Source organism: Choloepus didactylus, chromosome 12 (assembly GCF_015220235.1).
Source record: "Choloepus didactylus isolate mChoDid1 chromosome 12, mChoDid1.pri, whole genome shotgun sequence".
Classification (NCBI taxonomy): Eukaryota; Metazoa; Chordata; class Mammalia; order Pilosa; family Megalonychidae; genus Choloepus; species Choloepus didactylus.
The window spans coordinates 22,741,138-22,766,899 of NC_051318.1; positions in this window are offsets into that span (position 1 = coordinate 22,741,138).

A 25,762-nucleotide genomic window follows, 5' to 3' on the forward strand; every position below is an offset into this window, starting at 1 on the left:
TGCCCAGAAACACGCCCCACATACAGGGCAGGCAACACCAACTACACACGCAAGCTTGGTACACCAATTGGACCCCACAAGACTCACTCCCCCACTCACCAAAAAGGCTAAGCAGGGGAGAACTGGCTTGTGGAGAACAGGTGGCTCGTGGACGCCACCTGCTGGTTAGTTAGAGAAAGTGTACTCCACGAAGCTGTAGATCTGATAAATTAGAGATAAGGACTTCAATTGGTCTACAAATCCTAAAAGAACCCTATCAAGTTCAGCAAATGCCACGAGGCCAAAAACAACAGAAAATTATAAAGCATATGAAAAAACCAGATGATATGGATAACCCAAGCCCAAGCACCCAAATCAAAAGATCAGAAGAGACACAGCACCTAGAGCAGCTACTCAAAGAACTAAAGATGAACAATGAGACCATAGTACGGGAGACAAAGGAAATCAAGAAGACCCTAGAAGAGCATAAAGAAGACATTGCAAGACTAAATAAAAAAATGGATGATCTTATGGAAATTAAAGAAACTGTTGACCAAATTAAAAAGATTCTGGACACTCATAGCACAAGACTAGAGGAAGTTGAACAACGAATCAGTGACCTGGAAGATGACAGAATGGAAAATGAAAGCATAAAAGAAAGAATGGGGAAAAAAATTGAAAAAATCGAAATGGACCTCAGGGATATGATAGATAATATGAAACATCCGAATATAAGACTCATTGGTGTCCCAGAAGGGGAACAAAAGGGTAAAGGTCTAGGAAGAGTATTCAAACAAATTGTTGGGGAAAACTTCCCAAATCTTCTAAACAACATAAATACACAAATCATAAATGCTCAGCGAACCCCAAATAGAATAAATCCAAATAAACCCACTCCGAGACATATACTGATCACACTGTCAAACACAGAAGAGAAGGAGCAAGTTCTGAAAGCAGCAAGAGAAAAGCAATTCACCACATACAAAGGAAACAGCATAAGACCAAGTAGTGACTACTCAGCAGCCATCATGGAGGCGAGAAGGCAGTGGCACGATATATTTAAAATTCTGAGTGAGAAAAATTTCCAGCCAAGAATACTTTATCCAGCAAAGCTCTCCTTCAAATTTGAGGGAGAGCTTAAATTTTTCACAGACAAACAAAAGCTGAGAGAATTTGCTAACAAGAGACCTGCCCTACTGGAGATACTCAAGGGAGACCTACAGACAGAGAAACAAAGAAAGGACAGAGAGACTTGGAGAAAGGTTCAGTACTAAAGAGATTCGGTATGGGTACAATAAAGGATATTAATAGACAGAGGGGAAAAATATGACAAACATAAACCAAAGGATAAGATGGCTGATTCAAGAAATGCCTTCACGATTATAACGTTGAATGTAAATGGATTAAACTCCCCAATTAAAACATATAGATTCGCAGAATGGATCAAAAAAAGATGAACCATCAATATGTTGCATACAAGAGACTCATCTTAGACACAGGGACACAAAGAAACTGAAAGTGAAAGGATGGAAAAAAATATTTCATGCAAGCTACAGCCAAAAGAAAGCAGGTGTAGCAATATTAATCTCAGATAAAATAGACTTCAAATGCAGGGATGTTTTGAGAGACAAAGAAGGCCACTACATACTAATAAAAGGGGCAATTCAGCAAGAAGAAATAACAATCGTAAATGTCTATGCACCCAATCAAGGTGCCACAAAATACATGAGAGAAACACTGGCAAAACTAAAGGAAGCAATTGATGTTTCCACAATAATTGTGGGAGACTTCAACACATCACTCTCTCCTATAGATAGATCAACCAGACAGAAGACCAATAAGGAAATTGAAAACCTAAACAATCTGATAAATGAATTAGATTTAACAGACATATACAGGACATTACATCCCAAATCACCAGGATACACATACTTTTCTAGTGCTCATGGAACTTTCTCGAGAATAGATCATATGCTGGGACATAAAACAAGCCTCAATAAATTTAAAAAGATTGAAATTATTCAAAGCACATTCTCTGACCACAATGGAATACAATTAGAAGTCAATAACCATCAGAGACTTAGAAAATTCACAAATACCTGGAGGTTAAACAACACACTCCTAAACAATCAGTGGGTTAAAGAAGAAATAGCAAGAGAAATTGCTCAATATATAGAGACGAATGAAAATGAGAACACAACATACCAAAACCTATGGGATGCAGCAAAAGCAGTGCTAAGGGGGAAATTTATAGCACTAAACGCATATATTAAAAAGGAAGAAAGAGCCAAAATCAAAGAACTAATGGATCAACTGAAGAAGCTAGAAAATGAACAGCAAACCAATCCTAAACCAAGTAGAAGAAAAGATATAACAAGGATTAAAGCAGAAATAAATGACATAGAGAACAAAAAAACAATAGAGAGGATAAATATCACCAAAAGTTGGTTCTTTGAGAAGATCAACAAGATTGACAAGCCCCTAGCTAGACTGACAAAATCAAAAAGAGGGAAGACCCATATAAACAAAATAATGAATGAAAAAGGTGACATAACTGCAGATCCTGAAGAAATTAAAAACATTATAAGAGGATACTATGGACAACTGTATGGCAACAAACTGGATAATGTAGAGGAAATGGACAATTTCCTGGAAACATATGAACAACCTAGACTGACCAGAGAAGAAACAGAAGACCTCAACCAACCCATCACAAGCAAAGAGATCCAATCAGTCATCAAAAATCTTCCCACAAATAAATGCCCAGGGCCAGATGGCTTCACAGGGGAATTCTACCAAACTTTCCAGAAAGAACTGACACCAATCTTACTCAAACTCTTTCAAAACATTGAAGAAAATGGAACACTACCTAACTCATTTTATGAAGCTAACATCAATCTAATACCCAAACCAGGCAAAGATGCTACAAAAAAGGAAAACTACCGGCCAATCTCCCTAATGAATATAGATGCAAAAATCCTCAACAAAATACTTGCAAATCGAATCCAAAGACACATTAAAAAAATCATACACCATGACCAAGTGGGGTTTATTCCAGGCATGCAAGGATGGTTCAACATAAGAAAATCAATCAATGTATTACAACACATTAACAAGTCAAAAGGGAAAAATCAATTGATCATCTCAATAGATGCTGAAAAAGCATTTGACAAAATCCAACATCCCTTTTTGATAAAAACACTTCAAAAGGTAGGAATTGAAGGAAACTTCCTCAACATGATAAAGAGCATATATGAAAAACCCACAGCCAGCATAGTACTCAATGATGAGAGACTGAAAGCCTTCCCTCTAAGATCAGGAACAAGACAAGGATGCCTGCTGTCACCACTGTTATTCAACATTGTGCTGGAAGTGCTAGCCAGGGCAATCCGGCAAGACAAAGAAATAAAAGGCATCCAAATTGGAAAGGAAGAAGTAAAACTGTCATTGTTTGCAGATGATATGATCTTATATCTAGAAAACCCTGAGAAATCGACGATACAGCTACTAGAGCTAATAAACAAATTTAGCAAAGTAGCGGGATACAAGGTTAATGCACATAAGTCAATAATGTTTCTATATGCTAGAAATGAACAAACTGAAGAGACACTCAAGAAAAAGATACCATTTTCAATAGCAACTAAAAAAATCAAGTACCTAGGAATAAACTTAACCAAAGATGTAAAAGACCTATACAAAGAAAACTACATAACTCTACTAAAAGAAATAGAAGGGGACCTTAAAAGATGGAAAAATATTCCATGTTCATGGATAGGAAGACTAAATGTCATTAAGATGTCAATTCTACCCAAACTCATCTACAGATTCAATGCAATCCCAATCAAAATTCCAACAACCTACTTTGCAGACTTGGAAAAGCTAGTTATCAAATTTATTTGGAAAGGGAAGATGCCTCGAATTGCTAAAGACACTCTAAAAAAGAAAAACGAAGTGGGAGGACTTACACTCCCTGACTTTGAAGCTTATTATAAAGCCACAGTTGCCAAAACAGCATGGTACTGGCACAAAGATAGACATATAGATCAATGGAATCGAATTGAGAATTCGGAAATAAACCCTCAGATCTATGGCCGACTGATCTTTGATAAGGCCCCCAAAGTCACTGAACTGAGTCATAATGGTCTTTTCAACAAATGGGGCTGGGAGAGTTGGATATCCATATCCAAAAGAATGAAAGAGGACCCCTACCTCACCCCCTACACAAAAATTAACTCCAAATGGACCAAAGATCTCAATATAAAAGAAAGTACCATAAAACTCCTACAAGATAATGTAGGAAAACATCTTCAAGACCTTGTATTAGGAGGCCACTTCCTAGACTTTACACCCAAAGCACAAGCAACAAAAGAGAAAATAGATAAATGGGAACTCCTCAAGCTTAGAAGTTTCTGCACCTCAAAGGAATTTCTCAAAAAGGTAAAGAGGCAGCCAACTCAATGGGAAAAAATTTTTGGAAACCATGTATCTGACAAAAGACTGATATCTTGCATATATAAAGAAATCCTACAACTCAATGACAATAGTACAGTCGGCCCAATTATAAAATGGGTAAAAGATATGAAAAGACAGTTCTCTGAAGAGGAAATACAAATGGCCAAGAAACACATGAAAAAATGTTCAGCTTCACTAGCTATTAGAGAGATGCAAATTAAGACCACAATGAGATATCATCTAACACCGGTTAGAATGGCTGCCATTAATCAAACAGAAAACTACAAATGCTGGAGGGGATGTGGAGAAATTGGAACTCTTATTCACTGTTGGTGGGACTGTATAATGGTTCAGCCACTCTGGAAGTCAGTCTGGCAGTTCCTTAGAAAACTAGATATAGATTTACCATTCGATCCAGAGATTGCACTTCTCGGTATATACCCGAAAGATCGGAAAGTGGTGACACGAACAGATATCTGCACGCCAATGTTCATAGCAGCATTATTCACAATTGCCAAAAGATGGAAACAACCCAAGTGTCCTTCAACAGATGAGTGGATAAATAAAATGTGGTATATACACACGATGGAATACTACGCGGCAGTAAGAAGGAACGATCTCGTGAAACATATGACAACATGGATGAACCTTGAAGACATAATGCTGAGCGAAATAAGCCAGGCACAAAAAGAGAAATATTATATGCTACCACTAATGTGAACTTTGAAAAATGTAAAACAAATGGCTTATAACGTAGAATGTAGGGGAACTAGCAATAGAGAGCAATTAAGGAAGGGGGAACAATAATCCAAGAAGAGCAGATAAGCTATTTAACGTTCTGGGGATGCCCAGGAATGACTATGGTCTGTTAATTTCTGATGGATATAGTAGGAGCAAGTTCACAGAAATGTTGCTATATTAGGTAACTTTCTTGGGGTAAAGTAGGAACATGTTGGAAGTTAAGCAGTTATCTTAGGTTAGTTGTCTTTTTCTTACTCCCTTGTTATGGTCTCTTTGAAATGTTCTTTTATTGTATGTTTGTTTTCTTTTTAACTTTTTTTTCATACAGTTGATTTAAAAAAGAAGGGAAAGTTAAAAAAAAAAAAAGAAAGAAAAACAAGGAAAAAAAAAAAGATGTAGTGCCCCCTTGAGGAGCCTGTGGAGAATGCAGGGGTATTCGCCTACCCCACCTCCATGGTTGCTAACATGACCACAGACATAGGGGACTGGTGGTTTGATGGGTTGAGCCCTCTACCACAGGTTTTACCCTTGGGAAGACGGTTGCTGCAAAGGAGAGGCTAGGCCTCCCTATGGTTGTGCCTAAGAGCCTCCTCCCGAATGCCTCTTTGTTGCTCAGATGTGGCCCTGTCTCTCTAGCTAAGCCAACTTGAAAGGTGAAATCACTGCCCTCCCCCCTACGTGGGATCAGACACCCAGGGGAGTGAATCTCCCTGGCAACGTGGAATATGACTCCTGGGGAGGAATGTAGACCTGGCATCGTGGGACGGAGAACATCTTCTTGACCAAAAGGGGGATGTGAAAGGAAATGAAATAAGCTTCAGTGGCAGAGAGAATCCAAAAGGAGCCGAGAGGTCACTCTGGTGGGCACTCTTATGCACACTTTAGACAACCCTTTTTAGGTTCTAAAGAATTGGGGTAGCTGGTGGTGGATACCTGAAACTATCAAACTACAACCCAGAACCCATGAATCTCGAAGACAGTTGTATAAAAATGTAGCTTATGAGGGGTGACAATGGGATTGGGAAAGCCATAAGGACCACACTCCACTTTGTCTAGTTTATGGATGGATGAGTAGAAAAATAGGGGAAGGAAACAAACAGACAGAGGTACCCAGTGTTCTTTTTTACTTCAATTGCTCTTTTTCACTCTAATTATTATTCTTGTTATTTTTGTGTGTGTGCTAATGTAGGTGTCAGGGATTGATTTAGGTGATGAATGTACCACTATGTAATGGTACTGTAAACAATCGAAAGTACGATTTGTTTTGTATGACTGCGTGGTATGTGAATATATCTCAATAAAATGAAGATTAAAAAAAATTGTATTAAATGAATGTATAATACCTTAGTAATAAAACTATGCATATGAATTTAAATATTTTCTCCTCTTTCACTGTGGTCCTTGACACTATGGAGCAGTATTTAAATTGATCTATGCTATTGTGTTAAGCATTATTTTTCTTTCCCAATAGAGAATAAAACAGATTCAACCATATTTCAGGAAGAAAAAGATGAACTAATTTATGTCCTAATGTCTTATTCCTATCAAGAACAAGATGTTAACCATGCACCCTTGAATATAAATAGGAGAGCTTTTTTTTCTAAATCCAGATTTTGTGATAAGGCCATGACACTTTTCATGTACTGGACTTAACATTTTATGGGTAAAGTTTTTACCATTTGATTGAAATTTATTTGTATAGGAGAATTCTGATCTAGTTTGACCAGACTCACCAAGAGCAATGTCAGTAAATATGATCACTTAACTGTGTATACCTATAAGTTTCAAAATTTCCACCTAAGGAAAAATACAGATTAGAAATACTAGGTGCAGAGCCCTGGGCCAAGCACAATGGGTAGTGTCCAGGTTTGCTAAAGCTGCTGTTATGCAAAATACCAGAAATGGACTGGCTTTTATAAAAGGGATTTATTGCATTACAAATTTAGAGTTGTAAGGCCATAAAGTGTGCAAACTAAGGCATCAACAAGAGGATACCTTCACTGAAGAAAGGCTGATGGCATCCAGAACACCTCTGTCATCTGGGAAGGCAGGTGGCTGGCGTCTGCTGGTCTTTGGTCCCAGGTTCTAGTTGCAAGATGGCTTTCTCCAAAGTGTCTCTGGGCTTCTGTCTCTCTTAGCTTCTCTCTCTCAGCTCCTGTGCTCCCTTTCTTGTTCTCCCAGGGTATTTCTCTCTAAGCATCTGGGGAGGGGGGTGGTGGTCCTCTCTTAGCTTCTCCAGGGCAAATCTCTAAGCAGAGCATCTCCAAATGTCTTTCTGTCTGCATCTACAAGCATCTGGGTCTGTGTCGGCTCTGAGCTCTCACTCCCCTCCCTGTGCTCTATTAAGGACTGCAGTAAACTAATCAAGACCCATCTTGAATGGGCGGGTTCACACCTCCATGGAATAATCTAATCAAAAAGTCTCACCCACAGTCGGGTGGGTCACATCTCCATGGAAACAACCTAATCAAAAGGTCCCACCCACAATAAGTCTGCATCCACAGGGCTGGATTAAAAGAACATGGCCTTTCCTGGGTTCCATAACAGTTTAAAACTGGCACAGGTAGCCCAAAGGGAAGGGAGGTGTGGTTCCTGCCCTCAAGAACCTGTAGGGACAATTCTGTTTGCTCTGAAATTCAGAAGAACTGGCCCACATCTCAGTTCTTCCACTTCCTGGGTATCTCTCAGGGTGTATTTCTGTATGTCAATGAAACAACTCATTCTATAGTTGTAAGATGAAGTAAAATAATTTACAGGAACAGATTTTTTCTACTGAAAATCCTATAGAAATATCAGTTGATAATATTAATTACTATTAACCCACATATAGAGTTATACCATGGCCTAAGAAGGGTGGTCTGTGCTTGATTAAGAACAAGGTGGTCACAAATTCTATCACAAGTGTTCTAATAGTTAATGGAGAACGTATGTACAGTAGACGAGCCTGCAAGTGGGGAGGCTCACTCACTTTCTGACTGGATTAGCTCACCTGCCAGTTATGTTGTTTGAATGTCTACAGTGTAAGAAGCAGCAAACTGTTCTAGATGCCATGCAGAGTTGAGGAAAAATTTGAAAAGACACCCTCCCTGAGTCCGGGGAGTTTTATCACTGCACGGAGAAAGAATCTGAGGCGCCCTCTCTTTGGTTGACCTCAGAGTAGGCACTCTGAGGGACAAGAGGAGGATGTGCCAGCTCTGCTTCGCTCGGAGCGTCTGAGTGGAGTGTGCATGTTCAGTATTCCTTTGTTTTTCCTGGGGGTGGTTTTTATCTCTTGAAATTTCTCCTTCTAAACCTTTCGGGCCTCCCTGAACTAGCCCCGTCAGGATGAATTTGATGTTTTCAGCAGCTCCACCGTCAATCTGACACCAGTAGAGAAGTTGTCAGTTAGCAGAAGATTTCTTTTGTTTAACAAGTAACAGTTATCACATCACTCCATGACCCCCTGAAATTACAAACTTGTGTTCAAAATCTGATCTGAAGTTGTGGCCAAGTTAAAAGTGATGCCCGTGCAGTGAAGCCTTGGCTGCTGTCTTGCCGCTTAGGTTTCTGTGAGATGGATTGGACATGGTTAGCTGAGTCCTCACTCTTTATTGTCACTGTTACCGGATATCACGGTACTGGAAAAGAAGGAATTTTTAGGTGTACTTGAAAATTTCTGAAATTTCTGATTTCATAAAGACAGTATCTAACCTATATCAGGACGGTGCTGGGGGAGTTATAAGGTATTTTTAGATCTTTGATATGCAAGGGAGTTTTATGCAGGAAAAATATTTACTTCTATTTGTACTTTGTTTAACTCTTAGACATGGGATTGGTTGTACAAGTTGATTTTAAGTAAGCAATGGACGGAACCATTTTTCATAATTACGTTTATCAGAACAATTGGAATTTTCACATAAATTTGGCTTTTGAAACTCAGTGTGTTTCCCAGAAATGCTATACTCTTTACATTCCCAAGACTGGCGTTTCCTTCCTTGTTTTCCTACAATTATGGTACATTGGTCTGGTTTATGGCATTTTAAAAGTTTATATATGCCTGATCAGTATCTCATTATAGTTAGTAGGGTCATCTACAGGTTTCATCTACAGGAGACTAAGGACAATGGAAAACTTGCTAAGTATCCATTCCAACCTCCTTCTCATGGGCCTCCCTGGACCTCAGAGGCTAGAAAACCAAGAGCTATACTTCTGAGCTCTTTTGTGGCCGAAGTCCTTGGTGTGATTTAGGTGGCCCCAGTCGAGTGCCCCGTGTGAGATTTGAATTCAAAACTGAGTTAAATGAGGAGACTGGTAAGTGGGGGTAAGGCATCCTTTTGCCAGTACCGACTGGAGGAGGTGCAGTGAATCTGGGCCTGGCAACGGCAGCAGCTCACCGAGTGGTGGCAGCGGCTCTCCTGGCTGCCCCGTGCTGCAGTGGGGGTTTATGAGTTGTCCCTGGAAGCTCAACTTCGAGTCTATTTCTTCAGCCTTCCCACATTTCTGCTTAAATTAGCCAGAGTGGATTTGGTTTTCTGTGCTGGGACCCTACCCAAGGTAGGGTACTTTATATTTTCACTTTGAATAGAAATATTTATCCAGTTTCCTTCATATGGCTATATAGTAGAAAGACCTGGACGAGCTGGAAGAAAGTTTACAGATCATGTAGTCCAATTGCTTCATTTTATAGATGAGGAAACTGAGGCCCAGACTGTTAAATTATCCTAGGATATGTGTCCCTGTCATAGAAGTAAAATTCAAATTGAAGTATCCAAATTTCAATTCAGTGTTTTTGTGTGTGTGTGTTTTAAAATATTTTGCTTTACTGTGTGTGTGTTTTAAAATATTTTGCTTTATTGTCTTCCTTATACTGACGAACATAAAAATGAAAGAGAAATCAAAGTGTCTTTCGGCTAATTTAATTATTATTATTATATAACATTGCTATTGTCTGATATTGATCTACATATATTTCATATATCTGTGTATATATATATGCATACATTATTTTCTGCTTTACTCATGTGGCCTAAAGCCTGGCTGCAGTCCCCATGACAGCAGTTTTACTTCTGTTTCACTTTTACTCTAGGGAAAACATATTCTTGAGCAAAAATAAGATGAGAGGACTTACTCATCAGTTGCTAAGGCTCATTATAAAGCTATAATACTTCAGACAGTGACCTTGGCACATATAAAAAGCAAATAGATTCATGAAAGTGAAACAAACCAAAGCATTTATGAAGAAAAGAGACTCGGGAGAGTAGTTGGCGATGGATGACATTTTCCTTAACTGAGACAACAGGACATCCTTATGGGAAGACAAAAGAGAAACTTAGTCACTACATTACGCCAGGCCCAAAAATCATTCCCAGATAAAATGAGGACCTAAATGTGAAAGATAAGACAGTAACATATTTAGAAACAGTATAAAATAATATCTCCGTTCCTTTGGGATAGTAAGTGTTTTATTAAACAGAATATGAAACGGAATGTAGAAGGAAGCAGTGATAAATTTGATCACATAAAATTGTGAATGTCCGTTCAACAAAAGATGAGAATAATAGCATAAACAAGTAAATCACAAAAGTAGAAGAGAGAGTTATCACAACATAATTGACAAAAGACGTATAGCCATTTGATAATATTAAGAAACTATTGTTAATTATTTTAGATATGACAATGCTTTTGCAAATGTGTTTTTTAAGTTCTGATTTTTTAGATATAAATACTGCAGTGTTTACTGACAAAGTGCTATGATGTCTGAGATTTGTTTCTAAATTATCCCAGTGGGGGAAAAGAAATGGATGAATAGAGAAGAAACGAGGTTGGCCATGAATTGATAATTGTCAAGACTAGAATATGGTTACATATGGGGTTTCATTGCACTATTCTCTCTATAATTTGTATATTTAAAATTTTCCATAGTAAGAACCTATTCTGAATATATAGATAACTACAAATCAGTTATAGAATTACAGTCACCATAGCAGAAAATTGGGCAGAAGAGATGAACAAGCATTTCTCAAAGGAAGAAACTATAAAGAAAATCACGAAGGTGGTTACCATAAAATCCAGGATAATGGTCACCTTTGAGTTGAAAGGGTTTTGTGATTTAGGACTATTCAATACTTTCATCTTTCATAAAATCCCGATTTAATTAATCTCTCCATTTTGGGGTCTTGCTTGACTATTTTTGTTAAACACTGGGTGGCTGGAGAGAGGAAAACAGTATAAATGGAAAATTGAACTAGTAGGACTTGTATAGTGTAATCAGAAAGCAACTATTTTAATTTCTTCTCATTATCTATTGAAGTCCCAAGTCTTTAGATGAAATATAGGGCAGTTCCCAGGACTTTTCTGATTACTCTTACATAGTTAAAATCCTCTGGGCACTTACAGATATATCAATAATCTCATCTCAGAAATTAAAATGTTTAGTTAATAATGTGAACTCTGAATTTCATTTAAAGTTGATCCAGGACTTTTTCCAATAATGACCGATTAAGTCCCAACAGGACTGACTCATCTGTGGAAAAGGACCATACAACCTTGACAAAATTCAATAAGCAGCTACCCAAAGACCCTGGGGAATGAACTGAACAAGAGACTTTGGTGGGGAATGCATGCTCAGAGGAGTGGAGTTGTACAAAATAAGTTTCCATTTTCATAGCTTTTAGCCTGGGGCCAGATGTAGTATGCATGGGGCTTGAAGTGATAGGAGTGTTGGTAGAAAAATCAGTCTTTATAGCCCAAGGAACCAGAGAACTGAAGCTAACAAAGCCCTAACCACTACAGAGAATGGGAGGAATTCTGAGAGGCAAAAAGCCAAATGAAGGGGGATCCCCAAATTCTGTCTACCCAATCTCTGACCGACAACTCAACCAAACTTGGGTCCAACAGTCTCACAGCAGCCCAACTAAAGACAGAGATAGGAAATGCAACTGGAGTTGCCACCTAATAAACAGAATTTTCAGGTCAAGTTCACTTGCTAAAACGAAAGTATTAACACTCACCAGAGAAAAATAACAGAACATAGAATCTCTGTTACTTAGAATTTATAATGTCCAGGATACAATCCAGAATTATATAATATATGAAGAACTAAGAAAGTGGAACACCTTTCAAGAGAAAAGTAAATCAATAGGGAATGACTCCAAATTACCCAGTTGATGAAAGTAACAAAAAAGAATTTAAAATTGGCTATTATAACTATTCTCAATGAAATAAAATGAACATTTCTGCAGTGAATGAACCAACAGGGAATCTCAGAAGAGAAACAGAAACAAAGAGAACTGAGTGGAAATTATGGAATTTTTTAAAAAACGCATCTGAAATAAGAAATTTGTTGGATGAACTTAATAGTGATGATGACAGAGGGCAGAGTAAGTGAGCTTGAGGATATATCATAGAAAATAGCAGTGTGAAGAAAAGAGAGAAAAATAGACTGAGAAAAATGAACAGCACCTCAAATACCTGTTAGCTAATACCAGATTATTCTACATACATGTAACTGGATTCTACATACATGTTCTACACACATGTAATTGGAGTCCCAGAAAGGGAGGAGAGAGAAAGAGAACAGAACTGATGGTTCTACACTTGATGGTTACAGGATGCTCAATAAAAACTCCAAGTGGAATCATCATAAAGAAGCCCACATTGAGGCACATCACAATCAAACTTCAGAAATCAAAATATAATATTCAAATTTTGAAGGCATCAAAAGAAAAATGACATATTACATACAGAAAAGAGCAGTTCGATTAAGAGTTGACTTGTCTGAAACCATGAAGGCCAGAAGAGAATGGAATGATGTACTTAAAGTGCTGAAAGAAAATAAAAGCTGTCAACCTAGAATTCTAAAACCAGTGACTATATCCTTTAAGAATAAGTGAGAAAGAGACAACTTTAGATAAAAAAAAACTAAGAGACTTTGTTACCAGAAGCACACTAGAAGAACTGCTGAAGGAAATTTTTCAGTCAAGGGAAATTATATGAGATAGACATTTGGATCTTTTGGAGAGGATCAGAAATAGTAAATAACTGGATAAAGGCGGATTGCTATTTTAACTCCCATTTTTACCCTTAATTTCTTTAAAAGACACCACACTTTAAAACAAAATTCTAACATTGTCATGTAGGGTAGGGATTGGAGAGTGAGTGCTTAACTGGTGCAAGATTTCTGTTTGGGGCAATGAAAAAGTGTTGGTAATGGATGGTCATGATGGTAGCACAACACTGTGAATATAATTGATACCACTGAGTTCTATATCTGAATATGGTTAAAATGGGAAATTTTAGATGATATATATGTTACTAAAATAAAAATTTTAAAAAACCATAGGACTGTACAACACAGCCAGTGAACCCGAATATAAATTATGGACTATAGTTAATAGTACAGTTATAATAATATTCTCTCACCAATTGTAACAAAGCTACCACACTAATATAAAATGTTAACTGGAGAACATTTATGAGAACTCTGCATTTTCTGCAAGATATTTCTGTAAACCTACAACTTCTGTAATAAAAAAATCAATATATGTAAATCACCATATTTATAGACTAAAAAAGAAACCATTTGTTTATCTTGATCGATGTAGAAAAAGCATTTGACAAATTTAATGTCCATTCATAATGAAAGTGCTTGGCAATCAAAGAATGGAAGGCAGCCTTTTTATCCTAATAAAGGGCAGCTACAGCAACTATTACTTTTTTAATGCCTCCTCCCTAAGATTGGGAATGTCTGTTCTCATTATTCCTGGTCAAAACTGTATGGCAAGTCTTAGCCAGGGCAATCAAGCAAGAAAAGGAAATAAAAGGCTTATAAATTGTAAAGAAAGAAATATTTTCAGATGACATGATTGTCTATATATCATATCCCTAAAGTTATCTACTCTAAAAGTTCATATAATAAATGAGTTTAGCAAGGTCACAGGATGCAGGATTAATATACAAAATTTAATATAAAAAATAAAAAAGAATCTCAACTATATTTAAGAGCTTATACAAAAATTACCTTAAAATGGACCCCAAAACCCACAAGTGTCTGGACTGCAAAGCTTTCCCAGAAGACGACACCATAAAATTAAAATGAACTCAGTATAGGATCTATTGATATTACCCTGCGACTATAGAAGGGAAGTTTTCGTATTTTCCTGGTCAAACATTGATATTACCCCAATGTCTTATTTGTATCAATAACCAAATAATGTAGGTGACTGATACACGTAGAAAGAAAGGTTGAGCGAAAGGATGTGAGCTTTCAAGTGGTGGCTATATTTGTTATCCAGTGCTCAGTAACAATTCATTCAAAGTTGGCTTAAACATTTATCATCTCATGTAGTTTATATGGGTCAGGAATACAAGTGTGGCTTAGATGAATGGTTTTGATTTACTGTCTCTCAAGAGGGTTATGCCAGTTTGGATATATTATGTCCCCCACAAAAAGCCATGATCTTTAATCTAATCTTGTGGGATATTGGGATTAGTTTGTTTCCATAGAAATGTGACTCACCCAACTGTACGTGAAACTTTTGATTAGATTATTTCCATGGAAGTCTGGCCCCACCCACTCAGCATGGGTCTGGATTAGTTTACTGGAGTCCTTTAAAAATGCTGGCACAGACCTAGATGCCTGCTTGTTTAGCTCAGAGATGCTTGGAGTTGCAGACCCTTGACACTGGCTGACACTTAGACATTTTGGAGAATGCCATTTTGAAACGCAACCTGGGAGCAAGCAGACACCAGCCAAGTGCCTTCCCAGCTAACAGAGGTTTTCCAGACATCAACTACCTTTTTCCAGTGAAGGTAGACTCATGATTATGCCTTGGTTTGGACACTTTTATGGTTGTGGAACCATAATAATGAATCTCCTTTATAAAAGCCAATTCATTTCTGGTATTTTGTATAATGGCAGCATTAGCAAACCGGAACAAGGGTACAGTCAAAATGTCCTCTGGGGCTGCAGTCATTTGAAGGCTTAAGTAAGCCCAGATGATTTGCTTCCAAGTTAGTGCTGGTGGTTAATGGGAAACCTTTGCTACTTGCCATGCAGACCTCACCATAGGGCTCCCTGAGTGTCCTTGTGACAAGGGAGAAGCCTTTTATGACTTAGCTTCAGAAGTAACACATTGTCGTTTCTGCAATGTCCTAATGGTTGCACAGGTCAGCCGTATTTGATACTAGATGCTAGAGAGGTCTACAGAGATGTGAAACGCAGGAGGAGAGAGTCCTGGGCTGGGGGCTGGCTGTCGCTGCTGATTCATGTCCTTCCTACATGCAAAATAAACTCAAACCTTTCCAAGGTCCAGAAAGGCTCATCATCTAAACCGGGTCCCGGTGTGATGAATTCTTTGGATTGGCATAGTTCCTTAGCACAGCACCTTGGGCACAATTTCACTTGATCTGAAGACTTTGTAATAAAGAGACAAGTTACCTGCTCCACACGCTTCACACACACCCATCCAAGATACACTGGTGGGGTAAGCACAGGAGAACTGCTCTGGACACCCTGTTTAAAACAGGGAGAACAGAAAGCACATGGGATCAGTGGTCCATAGGAATTCTAAAATAAAGCAAGGCATATGTTGGAAGTTTCTTGGTTAGGACTCAGTCCTACTGTTGCCAGGGTATGATTCTCTGTGGCTCTTAGCTCAGCAGCTGGGCTCTTGATTTCACCTGCTGAATCATGCTTCCTTCTCCATGGAAAGGTGCCCCATGTTTGCATGGGCCTATTTCCTTACTGTGGAATCCTGTGAGTGCAAAGGCATTTTCCCGTTTCCTAAAATTTCTGTCCCTTTCAGTTCAAGATAGTGGTGTTTCTGCCAATATAATACTTTAAAATACTTTGTGGATCAACTATGAATCATATGGGGGTTCACTGCAGTAGACGAAAGACATGCACAGAAATCTTTTATGATATGTCTTTTTTCGCCTTTGGCTTCTGCTGAGACTCCGAGGGACAATTTTCTTTAGGTTTTTCTAGAGATATCATTTGTCCAGTTCTCTGAGGCACCACCACAATATCTCTGAGGTCTCAAAGAATTTTACTATCTTATATTCAGCTTCATCTTTAGACTATGTTTTCCTGAGTGTGCCTTGGATTTTATATTTTTCTGGAAGCCATTTCTTAATTTGTTATCTGGAGAGCCTGAGAATTTTCAAATGCAAAAATTCCTAGCTTCTTTTTGCTTTGTCCTTCCTTTAGCTTATCGTTCCCCTCTCACTTTTACTATAAGCAACAACAAGAGAAACACTCTACTTTGGAAATCTCTTCAGCCAGGTCACCCAGTTCATTAGATACATTTTCTACTTTTCACAGTATTGCTAAAATTCTGCTAACTACACAATAGCAGAATTATCATTATTGATTTCCAAGAACATTTTCCTTATTTTATGTTAAATCCTCACAGGGAGCTTCCACAAAGGCCAACAGGCTTCTACTAATAGCCTCTTTAAGGCACTTTAAACTCACAGTCTTTTCAGCTTCTTCCAAGTGTATGGCTCCAATGTCGTTGTTGTGTAGCACCCCACTTCAAGGCTTCAAAATCTGTATTAGTTATCTATTGCTGTGTGACAAATTACCCAAAAACTTAGTGGCTTAAAGCAATAAATAGTTATCTCACACAGTCTGTATGGGTCAGAAATCTAGAAGAGGCTTAAATAAGTGGTTCTGGGATCTCTGAAGAGGTTGCAGTCAAGACGTTATATGGCTGTGGTCCTCAATAGTGACCGGGGGATCTGCTTCCAAAGTACCTCAGCAACATGGCGGCTACTTGTGCTGGTTTTTGGCAGGAGGTCTCCGTTCTCGAACATTCTATGAGCCTCTTAAGTTTCTCATGATATGGCAGTTAGCTTCATCAGAGCAGATGATCCAAAACAGCAAGGCTGAAGCGATATTGTTTTTTATGATATAGCATTGGAAGTTGGACACCATCATTTATTACATAGGTCAGTCCTATTCGTTATGGGAAAGAACTGCACATGGACATGAATACTATAATGTGAACATTTTTGGGGGCTCCCTGGAGGCTGGTTACCATAGTATAATCCTACAAATGTGAGATTCTAGAGGTTACTGGTGGCATAATTTTAGCAAATGTTTTAACTTATTGGAAATTTCATTAACCATTTGAAAAAACAAATCTACATTAAGCTTTTTTTTTAACCACTTCTCAGGACTGCAGTGTAGTAAAAGAGGATTATATAGATAAGGGTATTTTGACAAAGAATATACAAGCTACCATTCATCTTATTCTATATTCTTGACTGCTAAAGCATGTCATAAGTTCTAACTTATTTCTTGTTTCTAGATTTCCATTTAATTTTTGTTTTTACAGATTCCAGTCTTTGAGTGAAATTCTCTATTTTCCATCTGTTTTTGTGAACATATGACTCATACCTATTTCATTGCCTTGTCTGATAACTCCAAAATCTGGAACATCTCTGGGCCTTCTTTAATTGACAGTTGTTGTTTTTTTTCCTGTTGGTTTTGTTTCTGTGGTCCTGTTCCTTGGCATATCTTGCAATATATTTTATATCATGCATGAAAAATTGTGAACATTGTGGATAATGTTATCTTCTTATAGTCAAAGTAGCTGGACTGCTTTGCATTCCTACCAGAATGTGTGAATGTTCCAGTTGCTTCATAAACTTGGTAGCATCATTTAAAAGCCATCGTAATAGGTATATAGTGGTATCACACTGTAGTTTTAATTTGCACTTCCCTATTGACTAATGACATGGAGCATATTTCATGTACTTATTTGTCATGAATATATCTTCTTTGGTGAAGTTTCTATTTAAATCTTTTGTCCTTTTTATATTGGGTTGTTTTTTTAACTTTAATTGAATTTTGAAAGTACTTTATCTATACTGGATCGAAGTCTTTGTCAACTGTGTGATTTGTAAATACTTTCCCCCAATTTGTGGCTCATCTTTTCATTCTCTTGAGTGTCTTTTGCAGAACAACAGTATCAATTTTGATGAATACAATTTATTAATATTTTCTTTTATGAATTGCACTTCTGATTTTATTTAATAATACTTCACCCAATCCAAGTTTACAAAGACTTTTTCCTATGTTTTCTTCTAGACATCTAAAAAATTTTTTCTGATTAATTTGCTTCTGTAAGCACGATGGTCCTACCACTCTGCAGGACCCTGGAGTCTCTCAGAGATAAGTGGGAGTCTATAGCTCTTAGGAACAACTAGAAGTGACTCCATTCCCCCTCATTTGGATGTTCTTAGCCCTATTCTTAGTGTCCTGCACATAGTACAGTATGGAATAGATGCTCATTAAATTAATAATCAAGGAGCCAAAGAGATCTACACAAAGGACACAAATTTCCTTTTGAGTCTTTTAGAAATCAGGTATGGGGGAAATTTAGAAAATTAACTCGTTTTTCTACCCACATGAAATGAAACTAGAAGATGCTTAAAAGCTCAGCATAAGTTGCCAGCTTATAAGTGTATCAACACAGGCAAAGCACAAATCTTCCTCAGTCATGGCAGTAGTTGCCGGGAGTGGGAGGGAGAGGAGTAAGGACAATTTGCATTCTCTGTTCTTTGACTTGGCTTTCTGGGACATTTCAAAGGCAAGTGAATAAAGGCTGCTTTTATCCCAAACTAACCTTCTGGGATCACTTCCTGATAGGATTATTTGTTTGCTGTCTTGCCCTCAGGTTATGGAGCAAGGTCTCTTGGAATCCTGGGACTTAGTTCTCTTTAGCAGTAAACATCTCAGTGTCCACCTTGTCACTTGATCTAGGATGAAAGCAGCAGACTCCTTCCAAGTAACACTGAATGAGCAGATAGGATGGGTACCCAGCCTTGGCTTTCAGCATTGGACTTGTATCTTAACTCTCTCCCTGTGTACAGAATAAATAAGCATCAGTGACATATTTCTAACTTGAACTCTAATACAGTGTGGGAGGAAGTAGGTGTGGGGGCAAAGAAGAGTTGTTTTAGAATTAGTTCCAGGTGGAAGATTTTCAAGGAGATGAAAACTACTACTTCCATTCAGTCTGTTTTCAAGCCAGGTGCCCATTTAGGACAATGTTTGTATTGCCTGGAGAAACATCCAGTCTTCTGGGGGAGGGGAGGTAAGAAAATGCATCTAATAGAAGACTGTTGATGTGATGTTAAGAGTGTTCATATGTGAGTGTTGACTTGCTGGTATTTGATCAGGGAAGCATGATAAAATCAGTGCTCATTTTAATTGACTTAATGGACAGATGAGCAAAGGTAAAATGTGAGCTTCTCTAGGCAGTGAGTGTCTATTCTCCGTATTCAGCCAGAAAAACAGTACAACTGCCCTGACTTGTTGGCTTGTGGGGCTTAAATAGTGTCTGCAATCTAGGGCCATGCTGATTTGCTAATCCTTGATCTTAGTTGGACATGATCACAGTTCCTGCCTGTGCTCCTGAGGGATAGGCTTACCGCTAATTGACAGGCTTTGGCATGCTCCCAACTGAGCCATGAGTGGCTAGATGGAAGAACTAATAAATACTGCAAGCAGAGAGCAGATCTGACATATTCCTCTGGATAAACTGCTCTATAAACCTAGCTGCTAGGAAAACATCCTTCTTTCGTTTCTTGCTACGCTAAATGTAATATGCATTTAAAATGTTTTTTTTTTTTGCTTTTAAAAAATAATTTTTTAAAATTTTGAAGCATTGTCAACATCAAACTTATAAATACATAGGACACTTGACCAGTCATGATTCTTCACTTTCCGGTAAACCAGTGGTTTTCAACCTTCAGTCTCTGTAGTGGATAGGTTGGGGCACCATCCAGATTCCCCTCCAGGAAGGGGCACTCATTCCCACAGATGCAGTAGTGTTACCTGTTGAAAGCTCATAGCTGAGCCCTTCCTAAGAAGTGTCTTTGGTTGAAAGACGCTGCCTCACCTAAGGTTACTGCCTCCTGGAGGCAGCCTGTGTTTTGTGACTAGTAGCTATGAGAACATAATGAACTAACCCTCTTCTCTCAATTCAGAATATTTCTGAAGAGCCACCCTGGCTTCAGAACTCCCTAGGGGATTGGCTGAGGACTCTCTTGCAATTGCATAAGAGTTTAAACTCACCCTCTTCCTAGTCATGCTTCCCTTACTTATTTGCAGGTGTTTTTCCTGAGAGCACTCCCGGTGACACCACCTGCTCACAAATATCTGTTATTTTCCAGGAACTCACCTATGACTCCACCATCCCATCCCTGCACTTTGCTTTCAAGTGGAAATCAAAGTGCAATGTATGAAAAAGATAAACTAGGAACTACTCTGGTTGGTGCAGACCCCTACCAGCTAAAGTTTCCAATTGCTCCTGAGAGGAGTTCAGAAGATCATATGTACCTTCGGAGTTTGGTAGAACACAGTTTGGAGACTATGCTCTAATCCACTTAATATTCTGGGGCATCAGCCAGTTAGTAAGGACAGCTACATTGGTCATCTTTTCCAGCATCTCTTTTGCTGCTATATACAATAGCTCTTCTCTAAAACCTCCTTTCTTCTACTTCAGTGGAACAGTGGGTATGAAATGGTTTAAAAGCCAAGCCATTGGGCCGTTGCAGGCTCAGGAGGATATTAATGAGCACCATACAGGTAGTGTTTGTGCAAATTGTGTTCAAGTGAATTGTGACCATGGCAAGCTCTGGAGCTGAGTTTCCTCATCTGTAAAATTACGTCTCATCAGGTTGTGAAAATTAGAGATTATGTATATAAGGTTCTTAGCAAAGTATTCGGCACATAATGACATTGGATAAATGTTAACTGCCTTTTTGATTATTATTATTATTACTCTGATGATGATGATGGTAGTGATTACACATAACCTGTTGACCAGAAAGCATAGAGGATTCACAGAAAAAGAGAAAGCTGTGGAGCCATACAATTTCAATAAGAAGCATTTTCTATTTTGCAGAACTTATTGGAGGAAAGCAAAGCCCTTTTAGTAATTGATAGAGATGTGGTACTTAATGTGAACTTCAAGTAATTGCAGATGTAGAGACCCAGAATTTTATGCAGATAGCAACAAGATCCCTGACACAGGGAAGCAATATTCCTGCACAGACCAGCTTAAGACAAGATTACTGTGGAACACAGAGGAGGATCAAGAGACTCTGCACAGGGCAAGATAAGAAATTTGGGCCAAAGCAGAAAAGAGGCAATTCCCTAGGCAACCTATGAGAGAGTGAGGATGGAACTGACTATGGAAAACAGAACCTCACAGTATAGCAGTTACAATTGTTTGTATGTTTTTATACTTCAGTTAACTTCATTGAAAAATGTGCATGATTTTTATAACATGGTGTTTGGGCTCTTCATGAAAAAACTCCATGTTAAAGGCTGCATTATAGAAAGGAATTTGAACCTCACTTGATTTACGGCAAACAAGTTTTTGGTGCCCAGAAGGTGTAGTCCAAGCAACTGGAATACTACCTTTTCCTAGCTTATTTCCATCTGAGTGTGTCATGGGGACCCCCATCCCCACCTTTTCCTCTGCCTTTTGCCTCTCACCGAGTGATTAAGTCCATCGTGTGCCATCTCTTTCTTATATGTGCTTATGCATTAACCTTGTCTTTCCTAACCCCTGCCTCTACTGCACCCGTGTCTGACCCTCCCTCTCTCTTCTTTTTGCTCTTTCTTTTCCTGTTCCATTTTCAGTGAAAAAAAAATGGTCATGTTATGGCTGGTAACAAAAGATGCTGGTCATATTCCTGTGTTAAAAAAAAGAAAACCGCAAGCTTTGAAGTGAATTTGCTTCAAAAACATTAGTAGTCAATAAACTCTTATGAAAGTTACAGGCCAACTTCACTCAGGAACACAAGTGCACAAAATCCTAGCAAAAATTAACAAACTGAACACAGCAATACATTAAATACATAAAACATCCATCCAAGCTGGGTTCATTTGAAGTTGGTCCAACATTAGAAAATCCTATTTGTTTACCATCCTTACAGGTTAAAGGAGGAAAACCATATGAGCATCTCAAAATTTGCAGAAAAGCATTTGATAAAATTCAATATGCAATCTTGATAAAAACTCTTGTTTCTATTAAGGAATGAAAGGAAATTTCCTTAAGTTGATGATTTCTAATAACAACAAAAAGGCCACAGCATATCTCATTGTCAATAGTAAAATATTTTTTAAATTTTCCTATAAACTAAAGACTACGTCTAGAATGCAAACTATCACCATTCATATTCAGTAGTGAATCAGAAGTTCTAGTTAGCGTAATAAAACAAGAAAATGTAAAATTTGTAATTATTAGAAAGAAAAATCAAAATTGTCATTATGGATGACTATATTTTATATGTGTGTGTGTGTGTGTGTGTGTGTGTATTATCCCCCATGAATACTAAAAAAAATTTTTTTAGAATCCATATTTGTAAATGTTCAAGAATTTTAAAAACACAATTGCCTTTCTGTCTACCAGAAACATTTAGAAATTTCATTTATAAAAAGACATAGTTGAATCCCAGTTCTGGTCAAGATGAAGTAACAGGGATTGAATTTACCCTCCAGCCTGAACCAAGTAAAACAAACGAAATACATGAATCAGTGGTTTTCAAAGCATTGGATACACAGCAACAAAAGATGATGCTTCCTCAGAAACAGGAAACAAATAAGATGAGCCCTACAATGGCCCCAGCTAATATATTTCCTGGAGAGAGTTTCCTGGCCACAGCACAGGGAAGGTTCTATGTGGAGACTAGTGGCCTTTCTGAGCTGAGATGTCACTGGGTAATTAAGGAGTCCAAAGCAGCTGGAGTTTACAACAAGAGTACCAGAGAGGAAGGAGCTAGACAAAGAGTAAACTCTGGAAATCTGCAGAAAGTCTTCCCCGTGTCCCCTGATTACTGATGAACACATGAGCAAGGTAACTGCCTGCAGTCAGGAAAAGAACCACCTAAAGTAATTAGAGGGAATCCCTAAAATTTATGCAGAGCCAGAAACAGTTCTTGTTCCCACCAGCAAGACTAAAAAACTTCATGATTCATGGAATATTGGGTAGAAGGGTTTTGTCTCAGTAGTTGAGAAAAAGAACCCCTGGATTAAATGCTCCCCTGATCCTGCCTAACAGAACTTGAAGTCAAGACTCCATAGGCTCAAGCTGCATCCAAGTAATTTACCTACTTTCCAGAACAAAGCTCAAGAATATTTGTAGTAATAAAAAAAATCCAGCATCTAAAACAGTGAAAATCACAATGTCTGGCATACAATAAAAAGTTATCTGGCATTTAAGAAGTAAGAAAATATAATCCATAAAGAAGAGAAAAATCAAACAATTGAAACTGACCCCAAACTGGCACAGATATTAGAATTAGTAGCCAGGGACATTGAAACAGTTATTATAACTGTATTTCCTTTGTTAAAGAAGCTAGAGAAAGTAGTAAGCATATTATGTAGAGACATGGAAGAAATTTTAAAAAGACCCAATCAAACTTCTAGAAATATATATGTGTACTGTGCCTGTTTGTATATATTATGTCCCCTAGAAAAAGCCATATTCTTTAATGCAATCTTATGGGGGCAGATTGATTAATCTTTTTGATTAGGGTGTGACCTTGTGATTGAATGTTTCCATAGAGCTTTGACCCTGCCCATTCAGGATAGGTCTTGATTAGTTTACCGGAGTCCTTTAAAGGGAGCCCACACAGAGAGCAGCGAGATGAAAACACCCCAAGACATGCTAAGCTAGGAGATCCAGATGCTTGCTGACGCTTGGAGATGCTTGGAGATGCTTGGAGATGCAGACAGAAGGATGTCTGGAGATGCTAAGCTAAGAGATGAAGCACTGAGTTTGCCCTGGAGAAGCTAAAGAGAGGACCCCTAGATGCTTAGAGAGAAACACCCTGGGAGAAAGAAGCAAGGCTGCACAGGAGCTAAGAGACAGGAGTGAAGACAAGCCCAGAGACATTTTGGAAAGAGCCATTTTGAAACACAACCCGGGAGCAAAGGACCAGCAGATGCCAGTCACATGCCTTCCCAACTGACAGAGGTGTTCCAGACGTCATCGGCCATTCTTCAGTGAAGCTCTCCTCTTGTTGATGCCTTTGTTTGGACACTTTTATGGCTATAGAACTGTAAATTTATAGCCAAATAAACCCCCTTTATAAAAGCTAATCCATTACTGGTATTTTGCAGAACAGCAGCATTAGCAAACCAAAAATTCAAATTTTTGAATGCATTTTTTAAAATCTTGTATATTTTGGTCTAATAGTTAAATGTTGGGAGAAGTATTCTTTCACTCTGTGAATTTGTCAAATTCTTATATTTTTAGCAGTTTATGCTTTATATACATCAGTGTTTGCTATTTGATGTATAAAAGTTTGTTAGTAGAAATACCTTATGTTTTGATTTTTACTTGCTGCTTTTTGACTCGGAGACCCATTCCAATCAAGGAATTAACTTACTTACGTTTGTTGTAACTTAAATGTTTAAACATATTTCTGCCATTTTATTTTATGCTTCTGTTGATTGTTTTCCTCATTTTTCTTTAATTCCTTTCCTTCTCTAAAAATTGCTTTCTGAGTGACATTTTCTTTTTCTTCTTTTCTCTACTGAGCATCTGTATGTTTTGTTTATATTCTACTAATGGTGACTTTCATGTTTTAAACAAAAAGTTGGGCTTATACTTTTTTATCATTGTCAAGAATAAATGGCAATATCTGTGATTAAACTTGAAATAGATATTCTGTTTTAGTAAAATTTATCATCATCATCATCACTGATTTTGTTGAAATAATGTGAAAATTTTTATGCAGCTCATTAATTTTTGTAATTGTCTCTTTAAAGAATTCATTTCTTAACCATTACATTAAACTTTACAACTACAACATTGATAGATCCTTAGACTTGACTATAGGTTTTCTAAATATTACAGTTTTTTCTGTATCTTACATTAAACTCTTTATTCTAATTCAGTTTTTGCTTGTATGAAGTGCTTCCTTGAGAAATACTTTTGGAAAAAGACTATTGTTTAGAGTCCTTGCATATCCGAATACATCTTTTATTTGTCCTTGCATTTTAACCATAATTGACTAGTCATATAATTCACAATTCTTTTACTTTAGAACTCTATAAATCTTGCTTTTATGCTATTTTGCATTTAGTGTTGCAGTTGGAAAATCAAGTACAAATCTGAATATCTTTCATTTTTAGATAATTTATAAAATTTCTTCCTCTTTTTAGTTGCAGTTTTAATTTTTTTTTCTTTTTATTCTAGGAAATTAGCAACTTAACTAGGATTTGTGAATTTTTTAAATCATGGTCCTTGTTCCTGTTTGCTAATGCTGCCGTTATGCAAAATACCAGCAGTGAATTGGCTTTTATAAAGGGGGTTTATTTGGTTACAAAGTTATAGTCCTAAAGCCATGAAAGTGTCCAAACAAAGGCATCAACAATAGGTCACCTTCACTGAAGAACACCAATGGCTTCTGGGAAACCTCTGTTAGCTTAGAAGGCACGTGGCTGGCATCTGCTTGCTCCCATGTTGTGTTTCAAAATGGCGTTATCCAAAATGTCTGGGCTTAGCTTCTTAGGGCAAACTCTGGACTAGTATCTTCAAAGCATCAGCAAAAGCCTGCTTTCAACAGCCATCTCCAAAAT